Raw genomic sequence first — 19,548 nt, 5'->3', positions numbered from 1 at the left:
TCAGGTAAAACTAATGGAGTTTCCCCAGAGTGAGGACTGTGTAATCAATCCCATTGTTTGATTTCAATGGCTTATTACTGGGTGGGAGAATTGTTATAGCAGAGGCAATTTAGAAAATCAGGTATGATTGACTCTGGTCCATTTGCATTCTGTAGTCCCAACAGCAAAAACTCAGGATGCGTCATGCCAGAGTCTGCAGCCATTAAATGCAACCACCTGGGCCCATAAGGAAACCCAAGAGAAAGCAAGAGAGCAGACAGAAAGTGTGTGTGTGTGTGTGTGTGTGTGTGTGTGTGTGTGTGTGTGAACACATGTATGTGAGTGCTCATTTCTAATATTTTGCAAAAGATAATAGGCACCATCAGAATCATTGCAGGAACATTCCTCCTGCAGAGTCTCCCGTGGCTTGGCATGCGGGAGACATTTGGATTTACTGGGGTGGTATGCCTTGAAGGAAAACCTGGAAAGATGCCCCTCTTGGAGGGGTGTGAAAATGATTGAAGGGACTCCTGAGTTGGGCAGCAATCCTTTTACACCATCCATTAGCTTTCAGTATGCCATAGGCCAATCAGCTCTTCTCTAGACAGCAACATCCGCATGGTCTGAGGAGACTTACATGGCTGCTCTCTAAGGTCTTTTCCAACCATAAAGGTTGGTGTTTCTAATCTCGTCGTGTGCTTGGAAGAGGAATCACTTTATCTGAAAACACCCCTTAGTTGCTCCCGGATTGTGCCTCGTGTCTATGAACTCTCCTCACAAAGTCAAGGGAGAAAGGACAACCGAGGGTGGGCCAGAGAGAATGCAGACAGCCATCAATTCCGGCATACCAAGGCGCCTGCACTGGGAATGGATATATCCATGCACAAATGCTGCAGATGGTGGGCCATGTACACCATCTTCACAGTGAAAGAAAACGCAGCCTACAACCCAGCAATAAGAAGTGAGGCTGGAGCCTTGAGAAGTTCCTGAAGGAGAGGCTTCCCTAATCTGCTCCTGAGAGGGGGCAGGGGATGCCCTGCAGGAGAGGATGCCAACCTTTGCTGAGAACCTACTCGGTTGACAAACACCACTAGATTTACTGACAAGATCCCAAGTCATTAGGATCCGCTTCGTTGACAGCAGTGGTATCACGGAGGTTGGTTTCACCTGCTGGGTTAACTCATGGTGTGCCCACCCTCCCTGGGCCTCCTCCCATACCAGACCGTACAGAAGCCTTAGGCAGGTCTAGTGTCCATTTTAATCACTGACTACCCTGGAAATTGCTTAGACGTGATGTTTCTGAAATGAAGAAGACTAACAGAACTGTTTTGCAGAATCCTTCTCTGTTAGGTTACATTATTGTTTACAACATTATTAGTAACTGAGTGGAAGACTCTCCTCCTTTTTCTTTAATTAATAATTTATTCTCATAAAAGTTATTGATATAGGTTCATGAATACTACTGACTGCAATAGTGTCGCTTAAACACCAGGCAATTTGACAAAACATGCAGCTAGGAAAATACTAACAGCAACACAGACGCACACTCGGGTCTGGAGCTTCTGTCGGTGAAACTGCGTGATCCAAAGCCTCCCTGTGATTGGGTAATAATGACGGCTCCAAGCAGAGTGCATCAGAGCACACCGGCAGTAATGCGTGTAAAGTTTTCATGTTGTAGCTGTATCCATACATGTAAGCTGGGCTTACAAAACAAAAGAAGTGTAATACATTTCTACTGAAACACTGCACACAAACTGTGTAGACTTTGGGTGCTGCCCTTTCTTATAGAATCACCTGGAATCTTCTGCACTAACCCGCCTCCCCCCACGCCCCTTCCAGTGAGACCATTGATTGGCAGGAGCCTGGACTTGGGCCAGTCAAGCAATTTTACAGCCAGCTAGTTCCCTTCAGGTTAATACTGACTTTGGTGCGAGAGTAGAACCGTCTGTTGACATTGACGTGTGTGAGAGCAGAACTGTGTCTCATCGGGCTTTCTGTCCTGGCTTTGTCAAAGGAAATCCCCAAGGACTTCCTGAGTGCCTCTGGGTGGACTTGAACCCCTAGCCTTTCAGTTAGCAGCCCAGCTCCTTAATCATGCAATTCTCAGCCACTGGACAAAGGAGCAGAATCCAACAGAAAGGCCAAACTAGTAAATGGTCAAGCTGGGACCAAGCTCTTCCCAGGCCCCAAAACCCAATCCCGGCTCCCTGCCATTGAGTCAATTCTGACTCAAAGTGACCTCAGGAGTCTTCCAAGTCTGTCCTATGGTATATGTCTTAGATATTGTGTCTGTTGTTTTCATACTCTCCATCCTCAATTTGCCTGTTTTTTGCAGAGCATCCTCCATAGGTGCAGGGCACGGGGAGTTACCATGGATGGTAGAAAGAGCAATCCTCATGCTTCCCTGCCATTTGCTCTCCTTTCTGTGGCTTGAGTGCACTGTCCGTCCATGTGAGCATCTTAAAAGGAGCCTGTCTGCATCTGTATAACTCATGAGAGACTCACTCACTGCCAGTGACTCTCTTCCAGCTCATAGCTGCCCTAGAGAACAGGGTGGAAATGCCCCTATGGGGTTCTAAGACTGTCGCCCTTTTTAGGAGTAGAAAGCCCCATCTTTCTCCTTCAGAGGGGCTGTGGGTTTGGAATTGCTGACCTTGCATGAGCAGCCACTGCATAAATACGATACCATCAGGGCTACTTGTATTCCAGTGGGTCGTGGTATTGCAAACATTTCAAAAACAGGCTAGAGCCAGTGGTGTCAGTAGCGAAGTAAGGGGAGGTATGAACCATACCAGGTGACACTGCCAGAGGTATTGACCCTAAAATGTCTGTGCATAAAATTGTGCACTCTTTCAGCAGAAATGTATTATTTTTTTTATAAAAGTATACCTGCCGATAGTTATAACACCAAAAACATTTCATGTTGTTGCGAGCCCAGCTTACATGTATCAATATACCTATACCTTAGCTTTGTACAATCCTTGCTGGTGTAGCGGTTATGCATTGGACTGAAGCCCACATGGTTGGTAGTTCGAAACCACCAGCAGCTCTGCAGGAGAAAGACTGGGCTTTCTGCCCCCATAAGGGGTTATGGTCTCTGAAACTCATGGGCTCAGTATCAGTCTGCATGGCCTGAACGGCAGTGAAAGTATCCCTGCGCCTTGGAGGTTCCGTGATGCATGTACACTGTATCCGGCAAGGATATTTTTGTTAAAAAAAATTTCTGCTGAAAGAGTGTACCATAATTTTATGCACAGGCATTATGGGGTCACCCCCTCTGGCACTGGCACCTTGTGAACCACACCTCCTTCTACTCCCTGAGTGACACCAGTGAGAGAGAGACCAGGTTTTCTTCTCCCGTAAAGAGTGACAGTCCTAGACACGCACCCGGTCAGTTCTTCCCTGTCCTGTAGAGTGGCTGAGTGTCCAAGTGGACTCCACAGCTGTGAAGTTGACAAGGTTAAACCCCGCTGCCTGTGGACTTGTTGAAAGTTCTAATGGGCTCCAATCTGAGTTGTCATGATTACCTGATGAGAAGGACACTTTGATTCATGCAGTCCACCTGCGGGTGCTATTGCGATTCAATGGAGTGGTCATCACGACTATGTCCATTGTGCGCAGGCATTACAATTTACCAATAACAGTACCGAAAATACTGACACAGATTCTGCCTGGTCTGGTATGGAGGTGGTCCGTGGACGGGTGGGGGACAGCAATGGCCACACCAGATGACAACAATCCTGACAATGTTCCTGGTTGGTGCCGATTCCGAAGCTGCGCCACTGCACCACGACGGCAAAGCCCCACCGTGGAAAGCAATTGCAGCTTTGAGACATAGCAGCAATTTGCAAGCTCATATCAAGGAGCCGGGTGCAAATGATGCATTCATCATTCTCGGGGGGTGCTGGGATGTGGCAGCTGGAAGCTCGCATTTCTCATCTCCTGAAACCCACAGACCCTCACGCAAAAACAGGAGGTAAAAATGCCATTGTCCTCAAAATAAGACTCGGCTGGGCTGCTACAGATTGTAAGGCATTTGGGATGGGAGGATTTTAAGGGGGAAACGATCACAGGATTTCAAGGAAAGACTAACCAGACATGAAGAGCAGGTACTTTTCCTTAATCAACCTAAAAGAATAAAAATGTTGATGTAGCGCCCATAGGTCCTTCCCTTTGGTATAGTGCCCATTTTCACTTCAGGTCTCCGCTCTTTCGATACTTGTTTGAAACCCACCTTCTCCGGTAAACTTCTTCCTGTACAAATCTTCTCCTCCTTTGGTTTAAGACCTTCCTTTTAGCCTTTGAGGACTTGGGCTGGCTTTGTCTTTTTGTCTGGCTTGGCTTTCTTATCTGCATCCTGATGATGTGTGCAGCATCTTGTCTTCTCTACTCATCTGCAAATGAACTCAACCGTGTCAACGATCATGGAGAGGTCAGGGGATTGGACTGAAAAGTGTCTCCCTTTGTACATAAGGTGCCCACCAGCAAGCCAACTCAGGGGCAATTAATAGTTACCATCCCGTCTGCAAGCTCCTTCATGATGGAATGCATGGAATCATTTTATTGGCCTATGATTCATATATCATGCAATTCAGTAGTTAAATCACATCGAGATTGTGCCATTGTCACCACAGTTTGAGAACATTCTCTTCATGCTTGCACTCATTGTTATTACACCCCATTCCCCCCAATCTCCTCTGCCATTCCCCAAAGGAACTATTAATCCAGTTACTATCTCTATAGATTTATCTATCCTGGATTTCACATACAGGGAAACATGTTTTACAAGAACTATCACCATAACAAAGTAAAATAGACCATAACTTCAATTGAAAATAAAGCAGGCATTACTAAAACATAGAACAACTTTAAAAGATGGATGAAAAGGGAGAGCACCCCGCCATTGATTTATATATTCGCTAGACAAGTCTGTTGAGAGCCCAATGGGCATTATGAGTACAGTTATTGATAAGATGCATACTAACCAGTAGCTTCCCTCTGGGCTCCTCCCTTCAGGTATGGAAAACAGGCATTAAGCATCAGCCGTGGTTGTGAGATGCTGTCCATTTGGTTCCTACTCATAGCAACCCTGGGTACCACAGAGCGAGACTGCGCCTGTGCCATCCTCATAATGACAGCAGTGTGGGAGCCACGTGTCAATCCATCTTTTTGAGGTTCTGCCTCTTTTTAACTGGTCCTCTACTTAATAAAATATGATATCGTTCTTCAGGGACTGGTCCATTCTGACACTATGTCAGAATGTGTGTCCGCGCACGCGCGCGAAGAAGCTCTGGTAAAATAGCCGGTTACCCCTTAGGCTGATCACCTGAACATCAAGAGTGCAACACCATCATCCACTCTGAGGAAGTGAGACTTTTCTGATCCCCAAATATTCATAAGCTCAGCAATCAAGGAACCAAATGCACTCAAGGAAGCTTGGCGGTTCACCAGTTAGGCACTCAACTGCTGGCTAAATTCACTCGGCACCCCCTGGAAGAAAGCCCTAGTGATCTGTTCTCATGAAGATTCCCTGGAAAACACGACGGGCAGTTCTACTCTGTCACATGCAGTCACCCTGAGTCAGAGTTGATTTAAGGACACATAACAAAATGAATTACAATAGGAGATTTGCATGATTCATAATAAATTCATGTTTACAATCTAAATATATCAGTACCTTGCTGAATAAATGGCTAAAAGAATCTGGGCTCCACTATTAAACCACAATAAAGGATCCACATAGGTTAAACCACAATAAAGGATCTGAAGAGAAACAAAGGTAAAAACTGGTATAAAAGCAAAAACCAAAAAAAAGTGACATATTTAGATTGTTAGGGGTCACTTGACTCTCATCGGTCCAGAAGCATTATTCTTGCCTGCCTAGGCCCTGGGTCTTCCTCTGTTTGCTCTACTCCCTCTGTGCCCAGAACATTTCAAGCATTCAAGGTCATGCTCGGGAGACCGTCAGGAGGAACACATAAAGCCAGCCAGCATGGTTTCGGAGTCAGAAGACAGAGGATGTAAAAAGGATAATAATATTAGGGAGTCTGTGAGACATGTTGATTGAGGACCCAGACATTAAATGCTCCAGGAAACAATAAATCTGACACTGTTCAGCAGAGAGCTCATGAGATGGGAGTGCTTACCAAGGAATGCAGAAAAGACATGCGCATCTAGCGGAAGGCCCCAGGGCAACCATATGGCCAAAGGTAGAAAGACAGACCAGGGAACATCTGGGCTTTCTTAGATTTCATGGTCGAAGATGATCTTCCTGCCAGGTAATATGTTGATGCCTACGCTGTCTTTGTTCTCTTTCCATTTCCATGACTGCTCCATTCCTCTTTGTAGAACACCCTCCCCAACCACCCTCCCAATCTGACCCTTCTGCATGGGCCCGTTCCTTGGACTGTAAAAAACCATTACGAAATCTGTAGCCTTCAATGTTCAATCCCGCCAAGGTAGTTCTCAAATAGCTATCATCACTATGACTATCTCCCACCCCAAATTCTATTTCCTCATGCATATCCCATCAGTCAATATGTCAGACCTCCTCCTTCCATTCTTCACTCTCCTGAGAGAGCAATCTTCCCCAGAACTTCCCCTCTACAGAGGATCTGAGAGCATCAAAGCCTGCCAATCAGGGAAGCTCCCCAGGGGCTCACTCACTCCTATTGGTTGCATTTCCTCATTCTTCTCAGTGGATAATAGTAGGCATTTTGACTGCTCTCTTTTCCAACCTCCATGTCTACTCAGCCATCAAATCCTGAGTCTTCCCTTAAAATGATTCTGGCATCCTTGTCAATCTTTCCCATTGCCAACTGTTTGATTCAGCCCCTGGCATCTTATGTGTGCACATGATTACTTTCCATGTTTCTAATATCTAGTCTCATTCCATCCATTCATTCCTGACTACGTCTTTTAAAAAGGCACATGGAATGCAGCCAACCTCTTTACAAGTGGCTTATTAACTTCCTACTTCCTGTTTGATAATATACATCTTCACCTGGTATGAAGGTCCGACCACATGCTGGGCTCAAGACCTTTTATAGTACTATCTTACGTAGAATTCTTATGTGCACACATTTATAAGAATGTATTGTTATACTAAAAAATTTTAAAATATAGTTAAACCAAACTGGAAGATCAGTACCCCTAACTCTTCTATAATCTTTCTTATGGTGATGCTTCTATTTGTATCCTCTGTGATTTTATGCTACAGCTTCCAAAAACATCTGCTCGATCGGTTTAATGCATAGATTGACATAGAGACAACAAAGGCTACATAGATCAATAAATAAGTACACACAGAGAACAGCATCTTTATCTGTATATTTATTGAGTGGTAAATGATTACATAAGTATCCGATACTGTCGGGAATTATTATAAATAGAATTGATTTTCTTTAAATAATATCTTGATGATCTTTCAAGGTCCACACAAACAGAGCTATCACTTCTTTTACATTATTCCCTAGCTTTCCATAGCAGAAATAAATCATTGTTCAGTCATTTTCTGGTGATCAGATTTTCACTTTGGCAGAGGGATGCAGCATTCGTTTATGGATCTCTCTCCACCTCGATGATTACCTTGATGGGAGTCATGGTGCATGTGCTTCTTGAGAAACAGACGCGCTGTATTTATAATCATTTACAACTGAGCTTCACGTATTCTCCCTAACCATTTGCCCAATAATACAACCCCAAGAAACCATCACACTGGGCAGGCTCCTCCAGCTTTCGACACAATTCAATAGAAATCACAGATAAGAGAATGACAGATGCAAGTCACATACATAATTAAAACCTTCTAGTAGCTTCCTCACAACAGGCAGAAAGAAAACCTTAACATTAATTTTAATAATGACATTCTCTCTGGAAAAATAGTTTTCCATTTTAAGATGTTTATAAATATTAAAATGTAGGAGCTATTTCATATTCCTTTTCTAACATACTGAGTCCCAACTCACACTCGCCATTGTTGAATTGTTCAAAATCCATATGTGGCTGGTGTCTACCATGTTAGACAGCTTCCATCCCCATGCCTGGCTCATGCTTGTACTCCCCTCCTTTAACATCATTCTGTCTGGATCACACCTCACATTCTTACGTTCCCTGAACAACCTTCCCCAGCCACCCCAAGTTCATGATCTCATCTCATGAGACGTAGTGACTATGACACTCCACTGGCATCTCCCATATGCTGCATTTTTAATTAATGCAGGAGATCTACACCCTCGCCAGATTGTCAGTTTCTTGAGGGCGGATGTTCCTCTCTGCACCTTGGATCACTTAGCACAGTGCTGTTTATCAAGAAGACCCTTACTCAATATTTGTTCATAGAATTGTGATAATATTGTGCTGCCAAGATATAAGCACATGTATGGATAGACTTTATTAAGCAATTGTCTGGTGTAATTTACCCACTGCTGTAATACTATAAATCATTCATTTCATTCTACATTGAACTTTATTTAAATAAAAGATTTCTTTCCCAAAATGTGACCTATCTTCTTCGGTTAGACGGCTAAGAGGATAAACAAAGATTAGAAAGAGACGAAGAACACACATGGAGTAGAATGCCAAGTGAAGGCTCTATGGCTTCGGCTCTGGATCTACTTGCACAGGAAGTGATGAGAGAGAGTGCACTGATGACTGAAAAGCAGGGACTATGACAGTATTGTGGAAGGAATCATTTAATGAGTTCCAACAAACAGTGCCTAAATTTCTCATCCGTTTAGAAGTATTCTTGGAAGCATATGCAGGATATTTTTTTTTTTAATATGAGAAAAGTCATTTGATAAGGAATCTTCAACATCCATTTGGGTTCGGGAGGTTTTGTTCAATTGAAGAGCTGTAGCTGAAGATGTTAGCTCAATATCATATTAGAAAAATCCAGGACAAGTTTGACAAAATTCTATAAAATGGCAAAACACATGAAATCTTTACACCCAACTCCACTGTCACCAAACAGCCTTTCCTTTCTGCGGCGTATGCGTTTCTTACAGCAGTCCACCTAGCCTCAGGGCTTTTTGAATGTGTTCTGATTTTACTGAGAATTTTTAAAGCTCAAAGATTTCAAGATATAAATAAATAGTACAATGAATGGCAGGAAGGGAAACTATTCTGGTTGCAAACCCTAATTCAGACATTTAGAATTATACTAGAATCTGGAGGCTGTTTTTAGACTAACGTTGAGATCCAAAACTTCAAATCTCTACAGGAGTAATTTCGAAAACCATACAACCTTAAACTTGATCAATATTTTTTGGAAAATATCTGGGTGTTTGCAAATGCAATCATGATTTTTTCAGTGTGTGGGTACATTTTTTAGAGATCTATTTTTCACAGAGTAGCTATTTTCAAATGGATAGAAAGTTAACCTGCAAATTCATGAGTTGTGCATCTATTTATTTCTCTTGTAACTCAGAATATTTATAATTTAACTGCAGGTGAAGAGTGTCAGAGGCAAGGGAAACAAATGCCATCCTGGTTGGTAGTTAAAATTGTCAAATCCTGAAAACAAAGAAGCGATCTCACCTCACAGTGACAATGGTAGCCTAATTAAAAAAAACAACAACAACAAATGGGCAAGAAAGTAGGAAGAGATAGGAACTCTCATCCACTGCTGATGGCTCTTTAAATGAGTACAAGCATTGTGGAAGTCGATTCAGCACTGCTTCAAACTGTTGGGAATTGAAGTTCCAAATGATCCAGCAATCCCTGTGATGGGCATGTCCCCTACAGAAGCAAGAGACATAACATGGACAGGCATATGTGCTCCCATGTTGATTATAAAACTGTTCACAATAGCAAGACGTTCGAAACAGCCCCAACCCCATCCGTAGAAGAGTAGATAAAGGAAAGTGTGTTCATCAACACAGTGAAATTATGCATTCCTAAAAAACAATGATGAAAACATGAAGCGCCTCCTGACATCGACAGTCCTAGAGAACATGATGCCGAGGGAAGTTGGTCAATCACAGAAGGTCAACTCTTACATGAGGCCACTGTGAGAAGGATAAAAGCCAAGGCCAAGACTGGCATTCCACAGGGACAGACTTGAGAGGTTCCCAAGGTAAGGAGTGTGAGAATGGGAAGATGAAGCAAAGGGCGAGAAAGGTAGCAGGTATTGACTTGGGTGTAAAGGATAAAGGAGGTCCATAAAAGAGAGGACAGAAATGGGGGGGGGGGAGCAGGGGAGGAGAATAGAACGTGGTAATGAGGATTGATGAGTGGTTCCTACTGTTGACTGCACAGCAGGTGTCGGCAATATAAACTTCACCCTAATTCACAATAAAAGCCTCATTTTAAAAACTTGTGGTGTGAAGGGAGACATCGGACAGTGTAAGACATGAAATCATAATAATATTTTTTAAATTATCAAGGGTTCGTGAGGGAAGGAGGGAGGGAGGGTGGGGGAGAGAGGGGAAATGAGGAGCTGATACCAAGGGCTTAAGTAGAAAGGACATGTTTTGGGAATGATGATGGCGACAAACTTACAAATGTACTTGGCACAGTGGATGGATGGCTAGATTATAATAAGAGTTGTCTGAGCCCACAGTAAAATGATTTTTTTTTAATTGTCAAATCCAACAGCAGAAAGATGCAAGGCATGTTTGGGCTTCTGTGCAGAAAGACTGAGGGATAAGCTGAAATAAAGATGTTAAAGCCATGCAATGTAGCAGGTTCCAGAGTCAAGAACAGAGAATGGAGAGGAGGGAACGTCATAACTGGGAAAAATTAAATAGTGGTGCAACAGAGAAGGCTCAAACTGGCAAGGAAATGGTTCTGGGATCAGAGATATGGGAGAAGAGATTTACTCCATAGGATATCATGTGCCTCGTGCACCTGGTACGGTTAAAATATGCATGAGAACCAAGTTTAGAAAGAGAACGGTTTTGAGTGGTGAGCTATGTGGGAAATTAGAGAGCTCTGTGTCTACTATGATTGTTGTTGTTAGGCGCCAGCCAGTTCAGCCTACACATAGCAACTCTATGCACAAAGGAGCAATGAAACGCTACTGGGTTTCACACCGTGCTCGTGTGACTACTTTGTTTGAGCCCATTATTGTAGCTATTGCATTAATTCAGCTCCGTGACGGTTGTCCTCTTTTGGCCTCACTTGTCTATACCGACGAATTTAGAACAACCCCCTGGCTAAGGGGCTGGAAGAGATCTTTCATACCTGAGCCTATCCCAAAGAAAGATGACCCAACACAATGCAGAAATTAACCAACAATACCAATGATATCGTATGGAAGTAAAATGTTCCTGAAGATGCTTCAGAAGGAGTTGCAATCACTGCGAGACAGGGAGCTGCCAGACACGCAAACTGGAATCCAAAGTGGACATAGAACCAGCAATATCATTGCTGTTGGCGACAAGCAGAGAATGCCACAAGCCTTCACTGACTATGTAAAACAGTCTACTGTGGGGATCATCACAAACTGTGGATAACATTGGGAAGAGCGGGAATTCCAGAACACTTAGCTGGACTGCTCACGCAGAACCTGTGCGCGGAACAAAAGGAAGTCCTTCCAAAGGGACACTGGGTGAATGAAAATCTGAAAAGGCATGTGTCAAGTTTGTATCCTTTCATCATACTTATTTGATCTGTATCCTGGGCAAATACTCTGAGAAACTAGGCTATGTAACAAACAACGTAGCATCAGGATTAGAGGGAGTTTCATTAACAAGCTGTGATGTGCAGATGCCACAACCTTGCTGGCTGAAAGTGAGGAGGACTTGAAGCACTTGTTGATGAAGATCAATGATTGCAGGGTTCAGTGTGGATCATCACTCAATATAAAGAAAACGAAAGTCCTAACAACAGGATCAATAATCCAATGACAATGAACAAAGAAGAGATTGAAGTTGTCAAATATGCCAATTTCTCAGGTCCAAAATAGAAGCAGTAGCCACGAAATCAAATGACATGTTGCCTCGGACCCAACCTGCTGCAAAACTGCTCTTTAAAGTGTTCAAAAGCAAAGAATTAGGAGTATCTTTTCCTGTGTTTGTTATCCACCTGGATGACTGTTCTATTTTCTTCATACCAGTTCGTTCTCTTTGAAATTATACATCCAATTATCTGCCAGTGTACTTCTCTAATTTATGGTTTGTTACCGGAGTTGTTTTTAACAGATCATCTCTCTTAAAACAGGAAAAGTTATGTTATATACCATATATACTCGAGTATAAGCTGACCCAAATATCAGCCGAGGCACCTAATTTTATCACAAAAACGACATTTAAAATGTGCTGAAAAACTCGGTTTATACACGAGTATATAGGTATATGAGTAATTGGAAAGAAGCCAGGATTTGCAGAATGTAATTGACTTCCCCCAGATGTACATGTGTTATTGATCTCAACCTCATTCCACTATAATATCTTCCTTTCTACCTCTAAATCCTTTTGAGGGTCACAAAGGATAGTGTATAAAGCACTATTGGTCTGTACTATGTACCATCAAGTCAGTTCCAATCCCCAAAGACCCCATGCCCAACGGAATGCCAAGCCCCCTGCCACCCTTACAGCTGTTCCTATGCCTGGTCCCATTGTTGTAACCACTGTGTTTATCCTCGCCTTGAGAACCTTCCTCTTTTCCACTGCTTGGCCCGTTTACCAAACAGGATGTCCTCCTCCAGGGACTGGTCTCTCCTGGCAACATGTGTAACGTATGTTGGTGAGACAAAGTCTCACATTCCTGGCTTGCAATGACTATTCTGGTTGTCCTTCCTCCAAGTCGGATTTGTCTGTCCTGCCAGGCTACAGTAGGTCGAGGCTTGTCTTCACCGTGGCCATACTCAGAAGACCTCCATCCTTAGACCATATGTCATTTAGTGAAACCAATGTATTCCTTCAGAATGATAAAGTGAAAACATGTTCACACAATTCAAGGAAAGGAGAAAGCAAAACATGATCAACATGAGTTTGAGGTTAGGTGTGGCTACAACCATGGGCTCAAACACAGGAACCATTGTGAGGATGGCCCAGGACCAGGCAGTGTTTCCTTCTATTATATATGGAGCCACTACGGGTGGGAACTACATGGGCGGCACCTAACAACGACAACATGCTATCCTCACAACCATTCCTGTGCTGGAGCCCATTGTTGGAGTCACTGGAACACCCCATCTTCTCGAACGTCTTATTCCTTGAACCTCTGCTTTGCCTTTAGCCTTTTCCAAGGATTGACCCCTCCTGATAACATCTCCATGAGAAGAACTCTCTCTATCCTCATTTATAAAGGGCTTTCTAACTGCATTTCTTCTAAGACGTATTTTTTTGTTCTTCTAGTAGTCCAGTAGGCCATGATCTACTCAGTATTCTTTGTCAACGTCATGATGAGCCACACTACATTTATTGTCATCAAGTCGATTCAAACTCAGAGTGACCCTGTAGGATAGAGAACAGCCCCTTTGGGTTTCGGAGGCTCCAGTTCTTTACACATGCAGAAAGGGCCTAAACAAACCCTCTACAATGTGTGTTTATGTGTGCACAACTCAGCAGCAATGGCCTAGATGGAACATTGAATAAAAACTTGACTCAAAAGGGGTAATAAAAATCATGTACTTTAAGACTGACCTTAATTAATTTACTTATTTATAATCACTTTTGTATCAAGATGAGCTAAGAGAACCCTAAACTTCATTTTTGATTTTCCATTAGACATATGACAATCCTAGAAATCTTGAAGTTGGTCTTATTAAACAAATCTTTCTCTTTATGATTTATATTATTTACACAATAAAATACTATTTAGAATTATACTGAAGATACGTGCTGTAGTAAATATGCAGGAAAATGGAAACTTAACTTCAAAATCTCACAAATACAAATAACATTAAAAAAAAAATCTGTTCTGGGCTAAATAGCCACTTGTTTACCTTCAAGCATTTAAGACCCCAGACACTATATCTCTCAATAGCTGGGCTCCATCAGCCTTCTTCACCACACTTACTTATGCACACATTTGTCTTCAGCATTTGTATGGGGAAGGTGAGCACACAACCATGATTTTTGTTCTTTGATGCCTGCTACCTGATCCCTTCCACACCTTATGATCACACAGGCTAGTGTGCTTCTTCCATGTGGGCTTTGTTGCTTCTCAGCTAGATGGCCACTTGTTTACCTTCAAGCCTTTAAGACCCCAGGCGCTATATCTTTTGATAGCCAGGCACCATCAGCTTTCTTCACCACATTTGCTTATGCACACATTTGTCTTCAACGATCGTGATGGGAAGATGGGTATCATGGAATGTCTGTTTAATACTTGCCTAAGGCAACATATCTGATTATTACGATGGTATTATTTCCGCAGCTTAGAATGCTTTGCACTGTACACCTCTTACTGCTGGTGCTGACTCATAGCAACTCCATGGGATGGGGCAGAACAGCCCCTGTGAGTGTCTGTGACTGTAACTCATTACGGGAGTAGAAACCCATCTTTCTCCCATGGATTGGCTGGTGGTTTTCAATGGCTGATTTTGTGGTTAGCAGCCCCAACACTCCCACAAAATTAAAAATTAATGAAGGTGATCAAGACTGAATACACTATGGGTGATTCTCAAACTAGCTATGACTTTGAATAAAGTCATTTATAGCAGCCAGACAGATAACACATCCAACATTCTGGCTCTGTGTTCCTTGAGCAACCCCCATCCAATAGCTTTGACCTACATTCCATGGTAACTGTCCAATCTCTTCTGACGTAGAAGCAATCCCCCCAATGAGTGGAGTTCAAACTTTTCCTCTTAGTTCTGGAAACATTTATCTAACTTAAAATTTGCATTTGACTTGTCTCTCAGGTAGAACTATTAAATGTTCGGTTGTGTTTGGAGTGCTCTTTGGCGATGGGTATTGTAATTTTATATGTTGGCTTGCACAATTCTAGTAATTCATCTTAAGGGAACGACCATAACTCATGCAAACTACCTACACCTCACATGAGGCAAATGGTCTAAGTGGAATTTCAAAACTAACATTTTCAAAATGGAAGTTTTATACGCCCTTCAAATCATATTGCAGGTGCTGTCTTCACCGTTCAGAAGTGGCAGCATCAGACATCCGGTTTCTGAAACTGGAAACCCAGAAAATCCTACTTCAGTCCTTCCTCTTCCTCACCTTCACATTCAGTGCCTCAAGGAGTCTTTCCTTGGTACTTCCTACCTACCTATTGACTCCATCCCCCCTCTTCTATCTCCTCGGCCTTTATGGCAGTCTAAGTCTCCCATAGTTCTGACCCTCCACTTTCAACCAGCTCCCCAACCTGGTCTTCACATACCAGTTTGATAATCTTTCAAAACAACAATCGCAGCAATATCAACCCCCATTGGTTGTTTTCAGTAGTCTATATATATTCATTTAATGTCCTGCATTAGAAAAAGTAAGTGGCAGATGTTCAAGTATACACATTGAAGAGTTTGGACTTATGCAATAAGTTTGGACTTATGCAATACACCTCTAAGTCATCACCACAATGAAAGAAAAAGCACACCTGTCATCGCTCCAATTTTTTTCTTTCATTTGAAATCCTCCCTCACTCCCTACCCTGGCAATGTTTTATAATGGGTTAGTCTGGATAAACTAGGGAAACAAATCCACAGAAATGCATGTAGAAGAGAGATTTTTATATTAAGGTTAAGTATACATTAAGAAAGCATCCAACCCCAATGCTGTCCAAGCCCATAAGTACAACAATAGCTCATATGTCCAACACCAATCTACAAAGACCTCCTCAATCTCACAAAACACATGCAATGATGCTGACTGCAGGAGGAAAGTTGAATCAGTGAGTGTGTAAGCATGTCAGCACTGGCAGGGGTCTCCACAGGGCTGCTCCAGCACCCAGGGCTGCATCAGGGTAGGTCCATGTGGCTTCTCCTCAGGGATGTCTTTCAGGAAGTGAGCCTTTCCAGCTAAAGCAGGCAATTGGCTAAGGCAGCTGCACCCTGGTCCGACCATCAGAAAGCAAGAGACCCAAGAGCTAGAAAGGCTGCCCTTCAATTAATCCCACATGTGTTTATCTGCCAGGTTGGCACAATAAACCTTAACTATCTCAATGAAGACACTGAACTATTATGTCATTCAAGATCAGTTAGTGTTTTCTAGAATTTAAAAGAAATTTAAACAGGTTTCAACTTGACTGTTCAGATACTCACAGTCTCCTAATTGATTTCTTCATCTCCACTCCTGCAGAAAGAAAGAAAGAAAAACATTAAAGACACAAGAGGAGCAAGCTTAATAAAATCATTAAGGAAAGGAGATGTATACCATTTTTATAATGGCTTGGAAAACTCCTGAGATGCCACTACGATTTCCTGGATTTATGTCATTCCCTATCCTTATTTTTTTTAAGTTATGAATTTTCATATTTGTTTATTTTAAAGTCCTTGTATTTTACTTTGGATAAAAGTTTATTGAGCATCTGGGTTTTCCACTCAACCATGTATACACATCTTGTTTTATGACCTTGGTTACCCTCCCCTCAGTGGAACTGCACTTTCTCTCCCTCTCTGTTTTCATGTGCCCTTCTTCATGACTTCTTGTCTTCTGTACTTTGGGTGGGGCTGGTAAGGAAGAGGGACAAATGAAGCATTTGGGGGGTGGTCCTGTCTGGTTGATTGTCTTGAGTAGCACTTTCCTCTCTGGTGTGATTATTCATTATATAAGCCTGTTCTGTCCATTGTTTATCTGAAAACTGCTTCTTGAGTTCAGTTCCAGGCTTAAACAGGCTTAAAGAGTGGCTAAGTGTCACAACCCTAGGGGTCCCCTGAGTCCCTGTCATGCCAGTAAGTCAGGACTATTTCTATTCTTGAATAATAGTCTACCTTTTCTTCTCTCCCTCTCTACCCAAGATCTTTTATTGTGATACTGATAGTAGTAGTGGTAATTGGGCACCATCTAGTTCTTCTGGTCTCTGGTCATGTGGAGGCTGTGATTTATATGGTCCATCAGCTCCGTAGACTCTTTCCTTGAGACGTTGGTTTCTTTTACTCTTCTTTCTCCAAACATGAAGGCATCCACAGCTGCATCTTAGATTGCTGCTTGCAAGCTTTTAAGACCATAGTTGCTACTCACCTAAGGGGGATGTCAATCATTATCTCTGTGTGTTGCTAATGTCAACTGACCTAGTTTTCCCCTGTGACTCTGGTCCTAAGTGCCCAAACCTAGTGAGTTATTCCCTCAACGTGTTTGGTATAGCTCAGAAGTTTTCAGAACCTTACCCCTTGTATGCCTTACAATAATCCTTGGCTATGGTCACTGCATATACAAATATGAGGGAACTATCAGAAAGTGTGTGGGAAATCCCATTATCCTTTCATTCTATTTTCCATAAACCCCTTCATGCATGTATAGGCCTATCCTTTGCCAAACCACATATACTCCTGAATGTACTTCTATTTGCCTGCCAGCATCTTATACCCTTCATGTCATTTACTTTTACTATTAGTGTGTACAGTAGGTGCCAGCTCTATGGTCTTGTATTCTTGTGACTTCCCTTGCTATTGGTCATGCTGATCAACCTTTTATATTTTCTTTTCTTAAAATTTTAATAAGTTTTTTTTCCTCAGCCCAATTTTGAAACCAAGCTGTGTTTATTATTAAGCGTGTTAACATAGTTTGAAGAGGCTCCGTCTTTCTGATTCTCCTTTGATGTTCCTAAAAACAACTTTTGCTTAAAGGGCTTTGTGTGTATTTACCAAAGGACTCCGTCCTAACAAAATATACAATGCAAAGAATATCACCTTTTCTAAGAATCGTTCAGACTTTTCCAACAGAAAAATTTAATGTAATGATATTTGATGCCGTCTATGGTATTATCTTCAGAGTATATATATTTTGATGAAGGATTGTGTTGATTTATTATATTATAAATGTCATTTCCCCTCCCGGGATAATCATAGCATATTTTGATTTTTATAACTTTAAAAGGAACATTTAACATTGCCCTTTACCAAGCTGAATATGACAAAATATAACTAACTTCACTTCTTACTCAGGTTTTGACATTTTGTACCAGCTGAGTAACGTAAACATCACTCGCCGCTAACTGCGCAGTGTTTCAGCAGCATCTTCTTCACAGAATTTTAATCATTGTCATGTGTCTTCTTTGTTTAGAGAGTCGGCTGGTGAATACTCGCGGGATCTAAAGAAAAAGTAAGATCACAAACATGCTATTTTGCTTTGTTTTTCTGGCTTCACATTGTTGTTTCTTTCATCACTTAATAGTGCTTCTTTATTTCTGTAGGTTGATAATGTCTTAGTGATTCTAGTGTGACACAAAGGGAATCAAACTGAACTTTCAACAGTTTCAGGTGATTCGAACTCTTTAAGAAAAGCAGGATTTTCTGTAGGCAGTAGGCAGACATGAGGACATTAAAGATACAGTGAAATTTCAAGTCTTATTGTCCCCTGACAGAGGAGTCTGTTGGAATGAAGGCTACAGGCCAAACCATCAGTTGATGGAGTAGGAAAGCAAACTGGGTGAAAAAATAAAGAAGAGGGAAGTAAAATTATCAAAGTGGACAGATTCCCACAAGCATAAAAAGAATAAACGAGTGGGTTACCCACATGTCCTTGTTGACACGTGGACGAAACGAGAGATCTAGCAAAGGAAGCATGGGGAGGGGAGATTGCAAACTGAAGAGAGGAAGCGGAGGTCTTTGCCATGGGTTGTTCTGGAGGAAAGAAGAACAGGGAAAGGATGAGGAAGGGAAAGACAAGAGAGGGAGAATCTGAAGTGTTGCTATTTGACGATTTCGCTAGTGGAATCTAGAACTGTAATGGTTTCAAATATAGAGGTATTGAATACTTCAATCAGTTACATGAAAAATAAGATGTTCTTGTCATTGTGTATTTGTTTGATGTTCTGGAGAATCTTGGTGTATGCTCACTTTAAGCCATGCTTAAATGAAGAAAGTATTTCTTGGTTTATTTCAAATTTTCGTATGAGTGGTCTAAACTTATTATATTTTAGAATTCACTTGGTTTCCCCCCAAAATGGGAGGGGGACTCATGCATTGAAAGGGATGCAGTTAAGTCTTTAAAAGGTATTTCTAATCCCCAGAAAGCAGATGGTCACAGCTCAGAATGGGAGCTGGAGTGATCAGAATTACTCCTGCGTTCAGGGACACAAAGCCAGGGATTACTCTGAGCTCTTTTGCCATTGTCATTGGCCGGCAGAGAAAAGGTGGAGCTTTGTGCTTATCTCAATGGTAATGCCCACATGCACCAATGGACAGACTGCGTGGAGTTCAGCAGGGTTTCTAGCCTAACATGTAAACAAGAAAGAAGGAGAAGAAAACCTTCTTTCTATGGACATAGAAACAAGAACACATTCTGTTTTCAAACCACTCGGAGGTGTTTGTTTCCAGATTTACGGGGGGTGGGGTGGGTGTGGGTGTGGGGGTCTTTGTCTTATAGGTGACTGTTCAAGTGTTAATCATTTGTCCTTGTGATATAGGAACTCCTTGAGATCAGTTGAAGTGTCTTGGGGGCAAGTGTTTGGTTACTTTTGATCCGTTATATACTAGAGCTATGTTCCTTACCCACCACCATTATC

The 19,548-nt window shown here is 42.2% G+C and overlaps 1 protein-coding gene across 45 annotated transcripts in view; it reads left to right on the top strand.

The window, feature by feature from the left end:
* Nucleotides 1–19,548, top strand: part of PTPRD (protein tyrosine phosphatase receptor type D) — a 995,611-nt gene that overhangs the window by 274,787 nt on the left and 701,276 nt on the right. For all 45 annotated transcript variants that reach the window (XM_045289116.1, XM_045289153.1, XM_045289139.1 and 42 more), the window contains one exon: nt 18,105–18,143. The gene's annotated coding sequence lies outside the window, so the exon portion shown is untranslated. The remainder of the gene's footprint in view (nt 1–18,104; nt 18,144–19,548) is intronic.

This window comes from Echinops telfairi, unplaced genomic scaffold (assembly GCF_000313985.2).
Source record: "Echinops telfairi isolate 266 unplaced genomic scaffold, ASM31398v2 ScPeMD7_25;HRSCAF=90, whole genome shotgun sequence".
Taxonomy (NCBI): Eukaryota; Metazoa; Chordata; class Mammalia; order Afrosoricida; family Tenrecidae; genus Echinops; species Echinops telfairi.
This window is presented reverse-complemented; position numbering and strand designations above follow the sequence as displayed.